Genomic DNA, 21,893 nt, shown 5'->3' with positions numbered 1-21,893 from the left:
GAGATCGAAGCTGTCCCCACCGGCAAGATCTTCATGACCCACGGCTGGGGCGAGGTTGCGCGGGTTTGCCGTGCGGAAGGCGCCCTCGCTATCCACTTTGAGTACGACGACGCCTCCACGCTCTTCTTCAAAGTCTTCGACGCGGAGGGACGCCACCTGTAGTGTTGCCCTGGAGGGGAGCGCTAGGCTGACGTGCGCTCCGCTCATGGCTACTCCAGTAGCAGCAACCCCTGGGAGTCTAGCGATTCTCCTGAGCTTTGTGAGACTCCGGAGACGAGCGACGATAGCTACGTGCCCCCGAGCTCACGCCGGGCTCGGAGCCGGGCCGCGGCGTCCAGCCGCCGCCACCGCTGACATGGATGGGGTCGGCGCCGGCCTCCCGTGGCCCACTGTTGATGATGGCGTCCTCCACGGGAGGGTGTAGATAGGATTCCTCTTAGTTCTCGTTTTTGTTTCCTGCAAAGAATCATGAAGTACCCCGTGGGGGTGTGTAAAGGGTCTGTAATGCCTTTTGTGTATATATTCCCTGTTATGAAAATTTGCGAACGCATGTCCTGTTCAGGCTTGGTGTCCCCTTTCCAACCTCGCAACAGCTTGATGCTCTACGCTGACAGGTCCGGTCCCCAGGAAGGCTGCAGCCGTCGCTGGTATGCCAGGTCGCGTGCCGTGGTCAAGGCCAGGAGGTGAGCGGCCCGAGGTCCAGTAAGAGCCCCTGAGGCGCGATGCTAAGGAGGTCCCTTTAGCGCTCAATCAGCCATGGTAAGGCAAGAAAGGGAGGCGACGTGGCCGCAACAGGGATGCGGCGAGCGCAAACACCTAGGCTCCAACAACTAGCCAATCTGAACGTGAGACTTATCTTGCCGATTCCGAGTCGATTCCTTGTGGTGGGCTAGGCCTGTGCGCAGCCATCCGCAGCGTAGCTAGGCAGGCCCGTACGGGTCCTCCCCCTTCCAATGCTTTCCTTCGTGCTCTACGTCCTCATGTCCCGGCCCTCGAGCGAGCTCAGCCGCCGCTGGTATGCCAGGTCGCGATGCCGTGGTCAAGGCCAGGGATGAGGGCTGGAGAGCCAGTAAGAGCTCCTGAGTCGCGATGCTCAGGAGCCCCCGTTTTAACGCGCAAGCGGATTACATGGAAGAGGTGGGAGCTCGCAGTGCCACCTGGTGCTATCCTCGTGATATTCCTGCGAGCCAGCACAAGGAGAAACACGGTTTTGCCGTTATGGTCGCCCACCTGCCGCTGGCTGCTCTGTAACGAGATGAAGGCACTGAGGGCCTGATGAGGTGACGTGCGCGGGGAGTGCCGCGAGCCAGAGCTCGACCGCTCAGGTTTGTCGACGTGGCAGGGACGGACCCATGCACCAGCGCTGTGCCAGTTGGAGGAGGCCCCGAGGGAGGCGACAATCGACCAGGTGATAATCGGGCAGGTGACAATCATGGGCAGATTAAGCATGGAAGGCAAATCAGCTTGGGTAAATGTAGAAAGATACATGCAACTGGGTCAGGCCCAAGCGGCTTGGTGATGATGCAGCCCGAGGGACGCCCCCAGCAAGGTAAGCTAAAGACATAAGAAAAGGATACACGCCACAGGGACGGACCCACGCGGCCTAGGAATAATGCAGCCCGAGGGGCGCTCCCAGCTAAACGAACCTGGAAAATATCACCTGGTTCTGTTGGCGAAGGACAGTTGGCGCAGCTGAAAATACGTGGGGAAGGAATGGCTCCTCACGAGCCACCGGGGCCCCGAGCCTTGGGAGGCTCTGGGGGCTCATGTGGTTCCCTGAGGACCATCTCCATCTCTGCTAGGACGGCGTGGTGCTTGGCCTCCTGAGCCGCCAGGACACGCCGCATGTTGTGCTGATAGGCTGACGACACGCTCGGCAAGCCGAAAGGCATGCGAACGTAGCTGTGTGGTGGACCCTCGCAACGGCCACGCGCGAAGGCCAAAAAAGCTCCTGAGATGCGGCCCTGTTGAGCCCTGGAACATCGATGCTGACGCGCAGCCCGGCATCCTTGCCTGGATGGGGAGCTGCGCCTGGTGAGCGGCGATCGCCGCGCATGGCCCTTGCGTCTAGCAGTTCCTGAGTGGTCTTGGTGATGAACTCCCGAGCGGTGGGCGCCCCTTGCCCTGTGTTCTCTTGTGGGAAACGTGCCGCAAAGTACGCCTCCAAGTGGTGCCCAAGCACCTCCCTCGTGATGTTGGCAAGGTCTGAGGCCCTCCAGAAGAGAGCCCCCGAGCCCTGCCCGAGGAGGGCGCCAGGCGCGCCTTCCTATGCGATGGAGGGAGGCGCCCCTGGAGCGGGCGCTGATCCTGACGAGGTTCCAGCTGCGACGCCATCCTCCTGAGATCCTGCACGGCGCGACTACTTCTTCTTTGGGAGGGCCTTAGGAGGGCCCTCGCCTTTGCTGTCGGGGTCGTTGATTGCTGCAGCTCGGAAGGCACGCTCGAGGGAGCAACCGCATCTTTTTCTTCGCATGGGACCGTGATGATTCCACCGCTTCCCGGCATCTTGAGGACGTTGTAGCCGTGGTGTGTGACCGCCATGAACTTGGCCAGGGCCGGATACCCAAGGATGGCATTGTATTGTAGGCGGATGTGCGCGACGTCGAAGTCGATGAGCTCGGTGCGGTAGTTCTTGCGTTCCCCGAAGGTGACAGGGAGGCGGACCTGCCCTATCGGTGTGGTGGAACCGTCGGTCACTCCTGAGAAAGGCTTGGTAGGCTGAAGCTGGTCGTAGGGCACTTGAAGGTTGTCGAACGTGTCGACGGACAGGACGTTGAGCCCCGCGCCACCGTCGATGAGGGTCTTGGTAACTTGCACGTTGCTGATGACTGGTGAACAAAGCATTGGGAGAGCGCCAGCGGTGCCTGCGCACTTGAGCTGGTCTGCCGAGTTGAAGGTGATGGCGCACTGGGACCACCTGAGCAGGCGCGTGGCCTCGAGCTCGGGGAGGACTGCATTCACTTCATGAGCAAACTGTTTGAACATGCGCTGCGAGGCTGGGGCCTGGGCTCCCCCCAAGATGCAGGCGATAGCGCGCGGCTCCTGAAAGCCCCCAGCCCCCTCGTCCTGATGGTGGTCGTCGATCCTTCTTGGCGGCGGCGACAGCGGGGGAAGACCGGCGTTGCCCTGAGGACGGTCCTCGCAAGACTAGTCTCTCCAGGCGCCCTCGCGAGGATGATCCTGCCAGCGGTCTTCACGAGGACGGTCGCGCCACTCCTGGCGCAGGCCGCAGTCGTCCCAACGTCCGCCACCACGTCCTCCTCCTCGGTCGTAGCCCCGATCTCTGCGCTCGGGGCATCGACCGAAGTGTCCTTCGCGAATGGCTCTGAGTTCTTGACAGTCGCTGGTGTTGTGGGTGTTCAGGTTGTGGAAGGCGCAGAACGGTCGACTGTTCTTGGACGACTCGGGCTGGTCCCTGCCTCGCTTGGTGTCCGGCTCCGCTGCGAGCACAGCTACTTCCTTGCGCTTCACGTCCTTGGCCTTGGCCTTCTTCTCCTCTGCACCCGCAGCTGGCACCTCGAGGAGGAAAAGGCGCCCCTCCTCAGCCCTTGCGCACTTGGTTGCCAGGTTGAATAGCTCCTTAGATGTGCATTGCTCCTCGTGGATAGGGAGCTCTTCCTTCATCTTAACGTCGCGGACGCCATCGGAGAACGCGGAGATGATGCCCTCATCCGTCACCTTGGGGATCTTCAGACGGGTGTGGTTGAAGCGCTGGATGTACTTCTGGAGGGTCTCTCCTGGTTGTAGTTTGATGCGGCGCAGGTCACCCGCGGCCGGCGGGCAGTCGCGAGTGCCCTGGAAGTTAGCGACGAAGCGGTCGCGCGTCTCGTCCCAGGAGGAGATCGAGCCTTGCGGCAGGTTCAGGAGCCAGGAGCGGGCACCATCCTTGAGAGCCATAGGAAACTAGTTTGCCATGACTTTCTCGTCGCCGTTGGCCGCTTCGATGCTCAGCTCGTAGAGCTGCAGGAACTCCGCAGGGTCGAGGGTGCCGTCGTAGCGAGGAGGCAGATCCGGCTTGAACTTGCCCGGCCAGGCGACGCTACACAGCTCGGGGGTGAAGGCGCGGCAGCCAGCCGTGGTTGCCGGGGCCCGTCTCGGAGGTGGAGCTTGGTCTTGATGAGGCCTGCGTGCCACCCCCGCGGGTACCGTGCGGTCTTGGTGAGGTGGCGCGGGGAGCGCGGGTGCAGCTTCTCGCGGCCGAGGAATTTCTTGGCAGCTTCTCTCTTCGCGCGCGGGCACCGAGCGTGGTGGATTGCGCCGTGGGGCCGCGCGCCTTGGCGCCAAGGCACCGTCTTGGGGCAGAGGTGGTGGAGGCGCTCCATGAGCCACGTCGCCCGTGGCTGGAGGAGGGCGAGGCAGAGAGAGGGACGGCGCCGGGGAGCCCCCTGCGGCGCGAACGAGCTCGGCGACGCGGTCGAGCCAGTCCTCGTAGAGGTCTTCGACCGGGCGGTAGCGCAGGAGCTCGTTCGCCATGAGGAGCGTGGCTTGCGCGTCCATGGGAGCGCGACGTGCGTGGGACGAGGAACCGGCCGGGGTCAGCGATGGAGTGGCGGTGCGGTCGTCCTACCGCACCGATGGGTGTAGCGATGACACTTGCTGCACGTTCCCCGCCGTGCCGGTGGCGGCGTTGGCGGCAGGCGATGGGGAACGACGAGGTGGCCCGCCGACGGGAGCCGTCTGAGCAACGCGGGCGATGAGGGCGGCCCGGCGCTCAGCTCGAGCACGGCGAGCGTCCGCCATGGAGATGACGGAGCGACGGAGCGGCGGAGCGCCGATCGACGGAAGGGAAGCTACGGCGCACCCCTACCTGGAGCGCCAAATGTCGGATGTGGGGTTCCGGCAAAACCCTTAAGGTTCAAACTCTGGGGCCCGGCAAAACCCTTAAGTCGGAATTCATACCTCATATTTCTGGTGCATCTGTTTCACCATGTCAATCTCAAGATCGCGGCTGGTATGAACTTGGTTGAGATAACCAGAGAATACTTCACTGACGCTTAGTTGAGAGTAATTAGCAATGTCAAATCTCACTTTCCGCCTTTCAATGAACTCCTCTTTGGCGGAGTGCTTGGTTAAGACGGTAGGTTGTCCCGGTTCTTTGAAGCCGGTGCCAGTGATCATAACATCTTCACTATGCTCTTCTGACGATTTAAGTGGGCTTGATGATTCAGTATTCAAAGGATTAATGTTTGTGTGGTCATGGGAGAGATCAGGAATTTCCGGTGGGGCATCATGCTCAGGTTCTTCTGGCGGTTTTTCAGAAGCTTCTGATGCTGGGACTTGCTGCTCCGGCTCATGGACTTTAGGATCTTCAGCCGGCTTGATCACCTTTGCCTTCTTGCTAGGCTTTGCTTGTCCACTGCAAGGGTTAGGAGAGGTCAGTACAAGTATAAGAGCATAAGGAGGTAGAGAATAAAAGTAATTGTTGTTACCCAGGGGCAGTTTTGAAAGCCGGTAGTTGGGTCTGTGATGAGTCGTCGGAAGAAGAGCGAGAAGCCACCTGATAGTTTGAATCGGAAGAATTATGTGGCTGGTGAATGAGACCCGCTAGTGGATAAAAAGATTTAAAATTTGGAAAGAACTCATTTTGACATTTCCGCGGAGCTGGAGTATTTGGTAAGCCGGAGGATAAGTCTTCACCTCCGCTGGTCCGAGTTTGTCGCCAGTTCTCATGCTGCTGTTGCTTCAAAAGAAAGTGAGGATCCAAATGAGCTAAGGGGTGTGAAAAGCTTACTTTCCGGGTTACTCGTCGAATTTTCTGTCTTGGCAAAGGCTTTGAGTCGGAGGAAATAATCATTACCTCTTCTTCGACCGCTTGACTGGCCCCCATGTCATCCTGATGATAATCAGTGTCAATAAGATAGCTGAAAAAGGAGCCAAGGGAATCAAGGGCTACCTCCGACTCAGAACTGTCGTCCAGTTCAAGAATCTCGGAAGCAGTTAATTTCTTCTTATTCTTCTTGGCGGCTTTCTTGACAGTTTTTGTTTTGTCTCTAGCTTTCTTGGCACCTTCATGGTCATACTCTTTCTTCCAAAACTCGGATTCAGCCTGTGAAATAGTCAACATTGAGTTAATGGAACATTTGAGTAATAAGGTGAAGTAAGTGATTTGGAGACTCACATCTGGTGGCGGGGTAAGTTTGCAGAAAGGGTTCAGCCCCACTTTGCTGCAGCTTTCCAGGCTCTCGTTTAGAAGAGTCTTTGTCATCTCATTGGTTGCATCGTCAATAAGACACACGGAGCTGTGGCGCAGTGGATCTTTTGCACCACCCGTGTAAGTACACATTAAGCCGGGCCGGCGGCTCAAGGGTATGATTCGCCAAGAAACCCAACACCGAACCAAGTCAATACCAGTTAACCATTTCCTAGCAGAGCCCTGACCTTGGCAATAGTAGGAGTAAGATTTGCACGCTCAGCAGAGGTAAGCTTTTTGGGAAGATGATGCTTTGGGTCGAGCCGCTGGGCACGGTAAACCGTTAGTGGATTCTTGTAAGCCGGAGAAGTATCTTTACAATAGAACCATGTTTGGTTCCAATCTTTGGGTGACTCGGCAGGCGAGCATAGGGGAAGACAGCATCTCTTCTTTGTTGAATTGAGACCCCGCCAAGTTCTAAGTTGGGTCCGTTGGTAAACTCGTTTTGCCGGTTCAAATAAAAATATTCTCTGAAGAGTTCAACACTGGGTTGTTCTTGCAGATACACTTCACAGAAGACTTGAAAATTGCAGATGTTTGAAACGGAATTGGGTCCGATGTCTTGAGGATGGGGTTGAAAGAAGTGCAGAACGTCTCGGAAATTTTTTGATCCGGGCGGAGAGAAGCCCCGATTCATGTGATCAGTAAGAACGATGACTTCACCATCCTTTGGGTGATGTCTTTCTTTGTTTGGTTTGGGAGCACGCCAATGCAGGGTGTCTTTGGCTGGTAAAAAGCCGACTTCAACAAAGTCCTTGAGCGTGTTTTCAGTGACAATAGAAGGAACCCAATTACATGAAGTGACTGTCTTAGACATTGTGGAGGCAGAAGCCTAAAAGAAAGGAAATTTGCCGATTTAAGTTGATTTGTTAAGTCGGAGGTAAAATGCTCCAACATATGTTCACATTGGCGGCTTAAATGGGGCCTAATGACATATGGATAGTTATAAACCGGTGATGTAAGCCGCCATGACAGCAATGGTATTCAAGATCTGGCAAGAGCGAATTCCACTAAGTGTTGAAGCAAACAGGTTTCACGGATTGGTGCTAAGATTTCGGATCTGCGACACTTCAGAAAACGGAAAATATTTTCGACCTAAGATACGGTGTTCGAGCAGTTCATATGTTCAGATTGGTTTTTCTTACGCAAAGGAGATAGTTTAATAACAAAGATAAGTATCACGACTGCCACCGTGCAGGAGGAGTGATAAGTTTGAATCAAAATTAAAAGCTACAGCGAAGAACAAGGAGGAACTCCAACGAACTTGCAGGAAACCCTAATGGGATCTAAAGGAAAGGGAAGGAGGAAAACTTACCTGAGTTGTTAAGCGGCGGAGGCGGGGGACCAAGCTCTGGACAGATCAGGTTGATGCAGCGGCCGTTGTCGATGCAGTAGCGGAGGTCGAGGGCAGCCGCGGAGCTCGGGCACTGGAGCGATGTGAGGAAGAAGAAGAGATGAAGAGGCAAGGGGGGGCAATGGGATAAGTGGCATGCGCGGGAATCGAGGAGACCAAAAATGGATACGCGACGACGGAAATGCCTTAATTTTCAGGATGGTTATTAAAGATAAGGATCTGTGAAGATATGCTGAGTATTGTGCAAAATTAATGACAGATGATGTCATGGCGGGTTCCGTAATTCCAGGAGATGATGTCATGGCGGGTTACAAAAACTCGTGAGCACAAACAAGGAAGGATTTTTTCTAAGTGTTTGAAGATTGACATGAACAAGTTCAAATCAACCTGGGGCCTAATGTTGGGGATATGACTATTGGGTATGACCCGCCCAGGAGGGGCCGGGTTATCCTAATGGCGGTTCATCAAGATGAAGCCCATGAAGATGTTAAGATGGCGGTTCGTAGGCGGACTTGTTAAGGGGCCCAAAGCCCAAAGGCGGCTTAAAGCCCATACGTGTAAACCGTCATATATGTATAGCTTGTATTGTAAGACAAGTATCATTAGTCACCAGGCCGGACACGTTGTTTAGAGCCGACCGGGACTCTGTAAGCCGCGGGGCGTCAACCTGTGTATATAAAGGGACGACCCGGCGGCGGCTTAGGGCAAGAGAGAACAGATTGAAAGCTAGGTCAAGCATATTCGCTCACTGGTAATCGAGACATAAGCAATACCACCTCAAACTGGATTAGGCCTTTACCTTCACCGCAAGGGGCCGAACCAGTATAAACTCCTTGTGTCCTTTGTCCCGTTTAACCCCTTTAAGCTAACCCTGTTGTGATGGCTCCACGAATAAGCCCTTCTGTTGGGACATCTGCCGTGACAATTCCACGACACTAACGCTGATGAAGTCGGCATAGCCGCGGTTGATGAGGGCGACGAGCTCGGCGCAAAGGGCGTCAAGGTGGGAGCACAGCTCGGCAGCGAGGCTATCGAGGGGCACGTAGGAGCGCAACACGAAAAAAGAAGGATCCGAACATGGCTGTGTGGGCTTCTGGTCCGACCATGGTGCTGGGCTGGGATTTCAATTCTGCCAATTTTGCAAAAAGAACCCTTGGTTTCCTGCGTATTCCAGTAGTTAAGACGACGTGGCCAGTCAAACCGCCAAGTGGATCGAGTTGACACGTGCAAAATCAGCGCATATGTAGAGCAAACCGTAGAATGGATCGTATGTGAACCCCTAGAGCAAGTTTAGGGAATGTATTTCGGGTATTTTGAACCACAGGGACTAAAGTGATCACCGATGCAAGTTATAGGACATACAGTGATTTTTTCTCTTATGAGCTTGTGAAACATCAAGGGCATCTCGCCCTTTGAACAGGGAAAAGCCCAGTCCTGGAATACGTGTGGTAAGGAACTAAAATCAAAACAAAATACAGTAGAAAAAGGGGATGCCCGGGATCTGAACACAAGATCCCTTGCTTGCATTCGAGTAGCCTTAGCAACCGCGCTGCTGATGTACTTGTGAATAGAATTGCGCCCTGGTTTACTTGACCCATTAGCACAAGGCCGAGCCTTTGGCCATGGATACCCAGCGAGGCTCTCTAGCGATGGGAGCAAGCTGCGGTGACTGCTACTTCTGTAGAGCACCGGCAGGGGTGTGGGAAAAGGAGGGGAGTGCAGCTACGGGTCGCACGCAGGCATGTACGCATGTGCGGGTATGCGCGGGTAGAAGCTTACGGCCATGGCTGCGAAGTGCGGTGAGGCAGGAGTGTAACGACCCGAGACCGACGCTCCAGATGCCTTCCATGTATTCCGAGTTTCGCCATGCGATTTATTTGCTTGTTGCAATCTTCATAGCATCTTTTGCATTACATCATGTCATCATGCCATCATGTCATTTAATTTTTTGCAACTCATCTAAATATATTGTATGGATCTTTGGTCCATTTAAATCGCGGGATATTCACAATGGTGATTTCTCTTTGTAACATATACGAAGTCTCCTAATATTATTAAGGAGCTATAATAAAATATTTCATTAATTTGGAATTAACCATAACACACTTGCATTTTAAATCCATGCCTTCCCTATTTCAATTTTGGCCTCCAAATTTGCCCTAAATTCTTTAATCATTTTCCCGAGCTCCACCAAAATTCTCGACATTTTGGACCTACCGAATACCCACTTCTTTCTCACACTCATTTGAATTAAATTCAAATGAGGTTGAATTCAACTTCACGCCCATGCCCACTTTCTATTTTTCTTGGATCAAGCTCATTTTTGTGAGCCCGGGAAAATTAACCCCATGCGCAAATTCTTTCCTTAGCTCTCTCTTTCTTTTTCTTCTCTCTAATTCTTTTCTGCTAAAGGAAATAAGAGAGAGAGAGAGAGAGAGAGAGAGAGAGAGAGAGAGAAGAGGGAGTGTCGGTGTCAAAACCGGCGGATCTCGGGTAGGGGGTCCCGAACTGTGCGTCTAAGGCGGATGGTAACAGGAAGCGGGGGACACGATGTTTACCCAGGTTCGGGCCCTCTCGATGGAGGTAATACCCTACTTCCTGCTTGATTGATCTTGATGATATGAGTATTACAAGAGTTGATCTACCACGAGATCGTAGAGGCTAAACCCTAGTACCTAGCCTATGGTATGATTGTTGTTGTCCTACAGACTAAACCCTCCGGTTTATATAGACACAGGAGGGGGCTAGGGTTACACAGAGTCGGTTACAAGGGAGGAAATCTACATATCCGTATTTGCCAAGCTTGCCTTCCACGCCAAGGTGAGTCCCATTCGGACACGGGACGAAGTCTTCAATCTTGTATCTTCATAGTCCAACAGTCCGGCTAAAGTATATAGTCCGGCTGTCCGAGGACCCCCTAATCCAGGACTCCCTCAGTAGCCCCTGAACCAGGCTTCAATGACGATGAGTCCGGCGCGCAGATTGTCTTCGGCATTGCAAGGCGGGTTCCTCCTCCGAATACTCCGTGAAAGATTTTGAACACAAGGATAGTGTCTGGCTCTACAAAACAAACTCCACATGCCACCGTAGAGAGACTAATAGTTCCACAAATCTAATCTGCTGACAACTTTTCATAACGTGACATCACATCACGGCCTGGTCATTATTCAAACCGTTTCTCCCAGCCTGCCACTGCACATTTCGCGAGGCGGTTTTTATTGGCACGTCTTGTCGAAGCAGAGATTGTGTTCCCCTTATCATGGGATTCTCATCAATATGGGTATGGGTAACCCAATCGTGCCTGTTGGTATGACTCCTCGATTTTAGGCAAGTTCCAAACGGCCACGCGGAGGATGCTTGATATTCACCCTCTTTATAAAGAGGCCAAGGCATGTGCTTTTCTTATCGCGCTCAATCGAATCCTTCCCCCGCCCCGAGTTCCAACACCCAAGGCTCAGGCTAGGCGTTTCGGACCTTCAATCATGTCCAGATCCAACCTTCAAGGTCGGTGGATGCCCTCTTCTGTCACAAAGGAGGACATCAAGAAGCTAAGAGAAGCCAGGTATCTGACCGCCGAAATCTCGCATAGGCTGCCTGCTCAAGGGCAGGTCATCCCCACTCCCGAACCCGGCGGGAGTGTCGTATTCGTCTCCCACTTCCTCCAAGGGCTAGGCCTTAGTCTAGATCCCTTTGTTACAGGGATCATGTTCTATTACGGGCTTCATTTCCAGGATCTGGCCCCGGATTCCATTCTTCACATCTCGTCGTTCATCGTCGTGTGTGAGGCCTTCCTCCACGTCACCCCACACTTCGGCTTATGGCTCAAGACCTTTAATGTGAAGCCGAAGATGATTAGTGGGTGACACGCAGAATGCGGAGGTGTCGTAATAAGCAAAGGCGCCGATGTTCCATGGCCAAAGGGTTCCTTCCCGGAGGTGTCCAGCCTATGGCAACGGGAGTGGTTTTCCATCACAGCTCCCCGAGGTACTAAGTGGGTAGCCGCCCCTGCCTTCCGCTCGGGCCCCCCGCCACAACTGGCGTCATGGATCAACAAGGGGCTGGAATGGGGGCCAATAAATCATGTGCCAATATTGCAGAGTCGCATCCGAGATCTCCTCAAGAGAGACGTCAGCCTGGTCACGGTAATGTAAGTCATACTAGTTCGTCGAATCCTGCCTTGCAAACGTCGACCTCTCCGTATGTGGGAGTTCAACCCAGAAGGACCGCGAGCTATTCAGCACTTCTTCGGCGTGATGCTTGAAGAGATGTACAGATTGTTCTTCGGATCACAAATAAAGTGTCCGGACACCACCGAGGATGCGGGTCTGAGCTGCAATCGTCTAGATACCCAAGTAAGTAGTTCCTCGGCCGAACATGCTGTCTATGTATCACAACATCGTTCTGAAAAGTCGCTCTTTGACCAGGACTGGGTAAAAAAGGCGAAGATGATCAGGTGTTCGGCCCCCCTTCCCGAAGGCTCGACAGATCTAGTGCTGGCCAGAATGCTTGAGCTCGCGCCTTATCAAGCACCCTCAGGGGAAGATAAAGGGGGGAATAAAGAAGCCGAAAGCGGGCCTCACTCATTACTCATCCAGACCGGTGGAATTAGTGCCTCCGCGAAGGAGGATAACCGGGGAGGTGATAACGCGGCGAACGAGGCAATCAGGCTATATTGCTTTAACACTTTCACTTAACCATAGGAGTTTGACAATGGGGCTACTATATAGCCCCTGGTACTTCCGCGCTCATCCGAATACGGGGCGCGTACGTACATGACCAGGAAAACCGGCCCTTCGTTAATGCGGAGGAATCCCGAAGATTCCTCTAAGTCATCGAGTGGTTGACCAGTCTCGCGCTTTATCATGACAGTCAGTTTTCGGCTTTCTCTACTGAGGTGCTCATCCGGATGAACCAGGGCACAATCGCAGTAGTTCTCTCGGTGCCACCTTAGCCGATAGAGCGGAACGTAAGGTAGCAAAACGCGGGAGCCGGGCAAACCCAACATTTGACCAAAGACATGATTCGGAGCTAATGCATATAAGGCCAAACTCGCGACGCCGAACACTCCCTAAGGTATTCGGTCTTTACAACATATACCGGGTTGGGTAATGCCCTTGATAATGAACCCCTAGTGTCCAGGTACGTGCATTATTCTGACGTGGCGAAATGGCAATAACGTCAGCATCCCTCTCGGTTGTACTGAGTATCCGAAGGATGTGAAGCAACAAGAGATAGTAAAAAAGGTTTACACAGAGTCTTAATCTAAAAAGAAACCTTTGAGCGGGGCCCTGCTGCACGTCTGCGCCTGTGTCTCCGTTGTGCCGTATCCTAGAAGGGTGTAGCACGATTATCATCTGTAAAAGAGAAGACATTAGTAGAAAGTTGTCGTGCAGAAAATTGGTTATTCTCAATAAACCATTAGAATTCAAGATGAGTGAGGTCGAGCCGAACTGTAGTCCTTTTTACATGCGGGAAGCCCCTGGTACCGCCTATAGGGGTATATCCGTCAAACCAATCTCAAGTTTATCTAAGATGTTACAGCTAGTGATGCGCCAGACTCGTCTAGCCGTGTCCGCGGTCTTGGCGACCGATCATTTATTCCGGTTGGAGAGGCCGTTTTAGTGTTCGGCTGCTAAAGCCGCCACACCTTCTTCCACGCGTAAGGAACGCTCAACATTTCCGCTAACTGTGATGATGCCACGTGGACCGGGCATCTTAAGCTTAAGAGAGGCGTTATGCGGGACTGCATTAAAACGAGCGAAAGCTGCTCTTCCGAGTAGTGCTTGATAGCCGCTTCAGAATGGAGCGATTTCGAAGGTTAACTTTTCACTTTGGAACTTATCGGTAGAACCGAATACAACCTCTAGTACTAGAGAGCCCGTGCAGCGGGCCTCTGGGCCTGGCATTACTCCTTTAAAGGTAGTATTGCTTTGGCTGATTCTTCTCGGGTCTATCCCCATTTTGCAGACTGTGTCCTGATATATCAGATTAAGACTCCTGCCGCCGTCCATGAGGACTTGGGTGAGATGGTATCCGTCGATAATTGGGTCTAGCACCAAGGCAGCCAATCCTCCGTGCCGGATACTTGTCAGGTCATCCCTGCGATCAAAAGTGATCGGCAGGCCGACCAAGGGTTGAACTTAGGGGTGACGGGCTCTACGGCGCATGCGTCTCGGAGTGCATGTTTGCTCCTTCTTTTTGTTACGTGAATCATGTTCACTGTTTTGACCTTTGGTGGGAATTTTTTCTGCCCCCCAGTGCTTTGCTGACAAGGCTCATCCTCGTCTTCACTTGGTGTTTCCCTCCCCTTATGTTCGGCGTTTAACTTACCGGCCTGCTTGAAGACCCAGCATTCTCTGTGGGTGTGATTTGCAGGTTTATCAGAGGTGCCATGAATCTGACATAATTTGTCTAGAATCTTGTTTAGGCTGGACAGTCCATCTCTGCGGCCTTTGAAAGGCTTTTTCCGTTGACCGGGTTGAGAGCCCCTAAATCCAGCGTTAACCGCCATGTTGTCTGGGCTGTCTTCGTTATTTCGACGCTTGCTTTTACTGCGTAGTGGTTTTCCATTGCCATCCCTGACTTCAGATGTGCCTGGGTCGCTGGTGCTACTACGGGCAAGCCAGCTATCTTCGCCCGCGCAAAAGCGGGTCATGAGGCTTGTTAGGGCTGCCATTGTCCTTGGCTTTTCTTGGCCGAGGTGTCTGGCGAGCCATTCATCTCGGACGCTGTGTTTGAAAGCTGCTAAGGCTTCGGCGTCCGGGCAATCAACGATTTGATTCTTCTTAGTGAGAAATCTATTCCAAAGCTTTCGGGCTGACTCCCCGGGCTGTTGAATTATATGACTTCAATCGTCTGCGTCTGGAGGTCGGACATAGGTCCCTTGGATGTTAGCCCTAAAAGCATCCTCAAGCTCCTCCCAACTTCCAATGGAATTTTCGGGGAGGCTCTTCAGCCAGTGCCGAGCTGGTCCTTTCAACTTGAGGGGCAAGTATTTGATGGCGTGGAGATCGTCTCCGTGAGCCATATGGATTTGAAGGATGAAGTCCTCAATCCAGACCCCAGGGTCTGTCGTTCCGTCGTATGCCTCTATGTTCATGGGTTTGAATCCCTCTAGGAATTCATGATCCAGTACCTCATCGGTGAAGCATAGGGGGTGTGCGGCACCCTTGTATTTGGATGTATCATGGCGTTCTGACGGTTGTAGTGTTCGGTTTTGATTCTGCGCTGGACCGCGCTTCCTAGATCCGTAGATGGATCTGGTAATGCCGTCTTTTTGATGCAAGTTCTCACGTAAATCATGTGCTGACTTATGTGCGGCCTCGTTAGCCGCCCTATCGCGGCCATGAGGTGGTCGATCCGACCGATCAGCCGTTTTATTTTTCGGCTGTGTAGGCTCTAAGGCCTCGTCATCGAATTCAGGCAGCAGCTTGCGCTTTGGTTAACTCTTTGTGTGGCGACTGCCACCGTACTTTTCCGCAGTGTCCAGCACTTTGTTCCATCTACTGATGAGTGTACATTGTGCGGCCTTAAGCCTTTGTTTCTACTTCTTGAGACTCCTCGTGGTGGCAATAAGCCTTCTGTGGAGCTTCTCTTGTTCCTAGTTCCTTTCCGAGACGATATGTACATCGTCATCCGGACTATTCTCCTCTCCGGAGTCGACTGGGGTCTATTGCATTGGAGTCGACTGGGGTCTATTGCATTGGAGTCGACCGGGGTCTCATTCTTTCTTGCGCTGTTATCGTTGTTTTTGCCGAGGCGGGATTTGGAGCAGCGTCTGCATTGTCGCTTTGGTTGTTTCTCGAGGGGGTTATCCTTCGTTGCATCCTCCCGTTCCTCATATTGTCTTCTTTGGGTGTATCCACCATCTATATATCATGTGATGAAGTGGCTGTCCAGCGCCCTGTGGGCGATGGTTCCTGTTCGTCTCCTGCATCGTCGTCCATACCGTCGATGTCTTCGGAGCCGAAATCGAGCATGTCTGTTAAATCGTCGACAGTGGCTACTAAGTGGGTGGTGGGTGGGGAGCGAATTTCTTCGTCGTCCGCATCCCATTCTAGCCAGACATAGTTTGGCCAAGGGTCTCCTAACAGAGAGAGAGACCTCAAAGAGTTTAGCACGTCACCAAAAGGTGAGTGCTGGAAGATATCCGCGGAGGTAAACTCCATGATCGGTGCCCAATCGGGTTCGATAGGCCGGACGCAGGCGGCTCGGAGCCCATGGCCGGGGACAAATCCAACGGTTCGGCAACACGGCTCTCGTAGGAGGTGAAGTCAGTATTCGTCTCTATCGCCACTGAGAGTGCGGCCTCCGTGGCGGGGTCCATTCACCCGTCCTCACATGGCGCGATTTGTTCCAGATTGAGGGCCGGAGTAGTTGCAGGTGCAATCTCCCGAACACTGTCCGACCGCAGAGCTAAGTCATGCTCGTCGTGATTGTGCGGCGCACTTGACATGGGCTCGAATCCGTCGAAGATCAAGTCTCCGTGGATGTCGGCGGTATAGTTCAAGTTTCCAAACCTGACCTGATGGCCAGGGGCATAGCTCTCGATCTGCTCCAGATGGCCAAGCGAGTTGGCCCGCAGTACGAAGCCGCCGAATATGAAGATCTGTCCGGGGAGGAAAACCTCACCCTGGATCGCATCGTTGCCGATGATCGAAGGAGCCATCAAGCCTTGTGGTGACGGCACAGCGGAACTCTCAATGAAAGCACCAATGTCGGTGTCAAAACCGGTGGATCTCGGGTAGGGGGTCCCGAACTGTGCGTCTAAGGCGGATGGTAATAGGAGGCGGGGGACACGATGTTTACCCAGGTTCGGGCCCTCTCGATGGAAGTAATACCCTACTTCCTGCTTGATTGATCTTGATGATATGAGTATTACAAGAGTTGATCTACCACGAGATTGTAGAGGCTAAACCCTAGAAGCTAGCCTATGGTATGATTGTTGTTGTCCTACGGACTAAACCCTCTGGTTTATATAGACACCGGAGGGGGCTAGGGTTACACAGAGTCGGTTACAAGGGAGGAAATCTACATATCCGTATTTGCCAAGCTTGCCTTCCACGCCAAGGTGAGTCCCATCCGGACACGGGACGAAGTCTTCAATCTTGTATCTTCATAGTCCCACAGTCCGGCTAAAGTATATAGTCCGGCTGTCCGAGGACCCCCTAATCCAGGACTCCCTCAGGGAGCCCAGCAGCCGGGCCTGTGGCCACTTCCCACTCTACTAGGCCGGCCTCTAAGGCCCATCCCGAGGCCCAGCCGCGCCCCTATCTTAACCCTAGCCCGATCCCCTGCTCTCTCTCTCCCGATCAAACCGTCTCCCCCTCGTCCTTCCTCCAGCGCCACCAGCGCCCCAAGCCCTCACTCTTCCCTTGACCCCACTCTGTCACACGCACGCATCGAGCCGAGGAAGAGGAGCTCCTCATGCCCGATCCATGGCCTCTTTCTTCCCCCCGTCATGTTTCTCTTGCTGCCGCCTCGTCTCACAGGTCCGCCGTTGTCGTCTTCGGCAGGAGCAAGAGCACCCATGGCCGCCAGCCACCGCAGTACCAGGCTGGCCCGCCACCGCCATCGAGACCCCGTGTCCTCGCCGGCTCCCGTCGCCCCTGCCTCGACGCCTGCTTCGCCTTCCCGTGCTCTAGTCGCGCTGACGTCCGGAGTTCCATGTCCACTGCCTCCGCTGTTTGTCCAAAGATCCGGCGAGGTCACTGCCAGATCCGACTCCGGTGGCCCATCCCCGTCGGAGTTGACCTCCACTATAGGCCACCCGCCAAGCCGCAAGAGCAGTGTCACCGATGCCTTGCTTCTGCATCGTTCGCCAAGTCCTGCTGGAGGCCACGCGCCATCCCGCATTGACCATGTTGGTGTGGGTCCCATTCGCCAGCAGCCGCACGCCACACATCGCTCAAGTCCCAGCGGCCTCGTTCGCCTCCGGGCTAGCCCAGCTCAAGCCGGCAAGACCGCGGCCACATGTCCCGTGTATGACTACATAAATACACAAGTCTCCCTGAGCCCACTTGGACGCCAAGTACCACGACGCCCGGAGCCCTCGGATCCATCAAGTTTGACTACAACGTGTGTACGACTACCATCGCCGAAGACACATGTAACGCAAGGGTCAGGTTCGACTACCTTCGTGTGTACCACTACCATCGACCCTCGAAGACCCCGTGGACGTCAAGTTCCTCACTACGACCCCGAACATCTATGGAATGTGTACAACTGCTAAACGTGTAACACGACTTCCACTACCATCACCGAGTACCACTACTTCCCACGACGACCGTGAACGACTACACCGCTTGACCCAAACCACCCCGAATGCATGCTTCGAAGGTATAACCCCAAGACAACCGCCCGTGGGCGAATGCACGTGTGTTGTATGAGATGCTCATGTTTGCATCGTGTCCGAGTTGTCATTGCACGGTCCTCCTCGTTTGCCATGCGTCGACCCGTGGGAACCCGGTAACCGGGATCACCCCACCATCTCTAGCATGTTCCGCACATCCGCACACTTGCTCTTTTGCACCGAAATCTCAACGAGTTGTCAGATCATCAGAATGTTGTCGTGGCACCATTTTCGTTGTTGTTGTTGTGGCACCCCTTTCATTCCGCCACGATGACAAATGCTTCACAATGTTCTCATGTCAACTTTTTCATAAAAATTGCATATAACTTGCATATGTCATCCGCATCATGATAACAACATTTAAAATGTTTAAAATTGTTGTTTGCATCAAATTGCTAAATGTCATGTGGGAATTTACCGGAATTGTTGTTTGTATTTCCGACTTCATTTAAACTTGCCTAGATAGGTAGTTTTGTTATGCTTCAGCTCTTGCCATGTTAACCGACATTTAATCTTGTCTTGTACATGAACGAGAGTGAACTAAATAAATGAATGTAGTGATTCGTCAATATGCAACTCGTTGCATATTGAGCTCCACTTAATTTGTAGTATTGTTTGTTGCACTTTGCCATGCCGGTAATGTTGTGCTTCTTCTCGATAGTTGCCGGTAATGTTGCGATTGTGAGGATATGTTCGACTACGCGTGATCGTCTACTTCATGGACTCGATCTTCTTCCGAGCGGGATTTCATGCAAGATGACCATTACCTTGGATACCACTACTATGTTTGCTTTGCTAGTTGTCTCGATGCTATCGCTATGTCGCGCTACCTACCAGTTGTTTATCAAGCCTCCCAATTTGCCATGATAGCCTCTAACCCTTTTCCACCATCCTAGCAAACTGTTGTTTGGCTATTTTACCGCTTTGCTCAGCCCCTCTTATAGTGTTGCTAGTTGCAGGTGCAATTGCAGTTTGTTCCATGTTGGGACATGGATATCATGGGATATCACAATATCTCCTATTTAATTAATGCATCTATATACTTGGTAAATGGTGGAAGGCTCGGCCTTTTGCCTGGTATTTTGTTCCACTCTTGCCGCCTTAGTTCCCATCATACCGGTGTTATGTTCCTTGATTTTGCGTCCCTAACACGGTGAGGGTTTATGGGCCCCTCTTGATAGCTCGCTTTGAATAAAACTCTTCTAGCAAGGCCCAGCATTGGCTTTACCATTTGGTCAATAACAACTAAAACTTGCATAGGGACCTGCCGGCCCCCGAGGTTTCTTAATCAACCGTCCGGGCCAGTGCCCCGCATGAGTGTTGGTCCACCTACCTAGCAGTCGGCGGTGCCACCTTGGGGCAACTCGATGGTATTTTTTGGCCATCATCCACTTTGCATAGACGGTGTTGTCCTGAGAACGAGATATGCGCGGCTCCTATCGGGATGGTCTTGCTGGTTTTGTTTTACCATTGTCAAAATGTCTTGTGCACTGGGATCCCGAGTTTGATCGGATGTCCCCCGATGGAGGATTGTCTCTACGGATCATGAGCTTGTCATGGGCTAAGTTGGGACACCCTTGCAGGGCTTAAACTTTCGAGAGTCATGCCCGCGGTTATCTTGCAGATGGGAATCTTTAATATCCGGTTGTAGAGAACTTGACACCAGATTCGAATTAAAATACATCAACCGCGTGTGTAACCGTGACCGCCTCTTTTTGAGTGAGTTCGGGAAGAGAACACGGTGGGGTTATGTTTGACTCCTAAGTAGGATCACTTATTGATCATTGCTAGTTTGCGACCGTTTGCGTAGTTTCTAAATTAGCCACCATACAATGCTTAGTCGCTTGCTGCAACCTCACCACTTATCCAATTCCAAACCCTTTAAGCTTTGGTAGTCTTGAAACCCATGGTAATGGGATTGTTGAGTCCTCGTGGCTCACAGATTACTACAACAACAGTTGCAGGTATAGGTAATGCGATGATCATGACGTGAGAGCGATGTTTACATGTTTTGGAGTTCTTCTTTTGCTTCTTCTTCAATTGAGGGATAAGTTCCTGGTCGGCATCCTGGGCTACCAGGGTGGATGTTGTTTGAGTTTTTGTTTGTGTTCCATCCGTAGTCGGATGTTGCTCTTATGTATGATGTTTGATATATTCTTTTGTCATTTGCATGCCCTGTGTATGTATCCCCAACTATTATGTAATTGTACGATGTAATGATATCCACCTTGGAAAAGTGTTTCAATATGCGGCTCTATCCTTGGTTGGACCTTCGAGTTCCTCTCAGATAGGATCGCATATTGGGCGCTACAAGTTGGTATCAGAGCCTTACCAACCTTAGGACCCCCTTGATTGATCGAACCACAACCGTTGTCGAGTCTAGAAAAAAACTATTTTGAGTCTAGTTATATCGGAGAGTAGGAATTCTTTTTACTCCTCATCCTCTTCGTCGCTCTGGTGAGGCTCGTGACGTAGGTGTTTTTCCACTCTTCTATCCTTTTTCACTCAAATTTTTATTTAGGATCACGCACGTATTGTGGAATTGGTCTGTTATCATTGTGACGGGAATTCTGTCTTGGTGCCTCTTGACATTTAGGGGTTGTGGTAGTGTCCCGAGGAGTTGAGCTCCAACATGGTTTTGTCATAGTGCTTATCGTTTCAGTTCCGGAATACCAGAGGTCGCCGACATCGAAAATGCTTCTATACTCTTTGTGGTGAGAGTAGTTTGACGACACCCAGTACCGGGAAGAGCGATCAGATGTATTGCCACAGCTAGTATATCGGATGTTTTCGAAGGTCTGAGGTATACGATTTCTGAGGTTTTCTTAGTTATGTGTTGACGGATGGATACAGTTGGAGTGTAGGATTTGTTAGTTGTGTGAGATATTTGTGCCTCCCTGTATCCCCAACACCAGATTGCCTAACAAAAAAAATTCGGGAGTTCATAGGTGGGAATTCAAGTAGTTACCCAGGATTTTTCGATAGATGTATGTGTTGAGATTGGGGTCCAACGTCTAGTGGTTCGTTTTTCACGGTCGATTTACAGTGGTCGCGAGGCTTCTTAAAAAGTACTTGGCTATGTTGATTCAGGGACATCTCGTTTGTCATTCATGATGTCCGTTGTACATCGTGCCCGTGGGGCCTCATCGCGAACAATTTGGGCGAAATCTCTATCATATGTTTGTTTCCGGCTTATTGTGCAAGCCAAATCCTTTGTTTTGTTTTGAGTTGTTGTATTCGAGTTGCTTCGATGTCAAGTGTTGATTCCATACCTGCCCTAAGTGGTGTTCTCATATTTCTATGGGAGTGCTAATCCTTCTTGATCATCAAGATTGTCATGTCAATTCTTTTCCAATCGGTGCACTTCTCTTCAAAATATTCCATACGAGCGCCGTTGAGAAGTCTAAGGATTAGTCCATTTCATCCGTCTCAAGTTGCCTTTGTTTTTTCCCACCGTCCCACCCTTCCTCTTCAAGAAGTCAAAATTCTCAATCAAGTATTCATTTTATTCATGTGAAGTATCTCCATTCTTTTCCTTTGTTTACCCCGTCATTCTCATGAAGATGCACAAGAGCTTCAAGTTCATCATCCTTTGTTCTCGTTTCTTCTCCGGTGGATTCGATTCAGGCTTTCGGTGTTGATCATATTTCTTTCCTCCTTTTCAAATGCTTTCACATGCCGATGCACCTCATAATCATTCCCTGCTTTCTATTCATTGTTCCGGAGTGTTGACGGTATCTCTGAAGATTTGTGTTTCCACTCTGCATCAATTCAATATATTTCGAGGTTGTTACCTCATTCAAGCCATTTAATTCAACTGGTGCAGTCTCTCTTTAAAAATTGTTCAACGATGTTTTCTTTTGAGTGGGCGATAACCCATAGATCTTTTTGGATGATCTTACCTGACTCTTCTAATTTCCAGAGTTATTCTCAAATCTTTTCAAAGTTTGACATAAGAATGAATTTTCATCAGTCAGATGCCTCCGTTAAGATCGCTT

The sequence above is a fragment of the Aegilops tauschii genome, chromosome 4 (assembly GCF_002575655.3).
Source record: "Aegilops tauschii subsp. strangulata cultivar AL8/78 chromosome 4, Aet v6.0, whole genome shotgun sequence".
NCBI classification, from domain to species: domain Eukaryota; kingdom Viridiplantae; phylum Streptophyta; class Magnoliopsida; order Poales; family Poaceae; genus Aegilops; species Aegilops tauschii.
The sequence above is the reverse complement of the archived record's forward strand: the minus strand, read 5'-3'. Positions refer to the sequence as shown.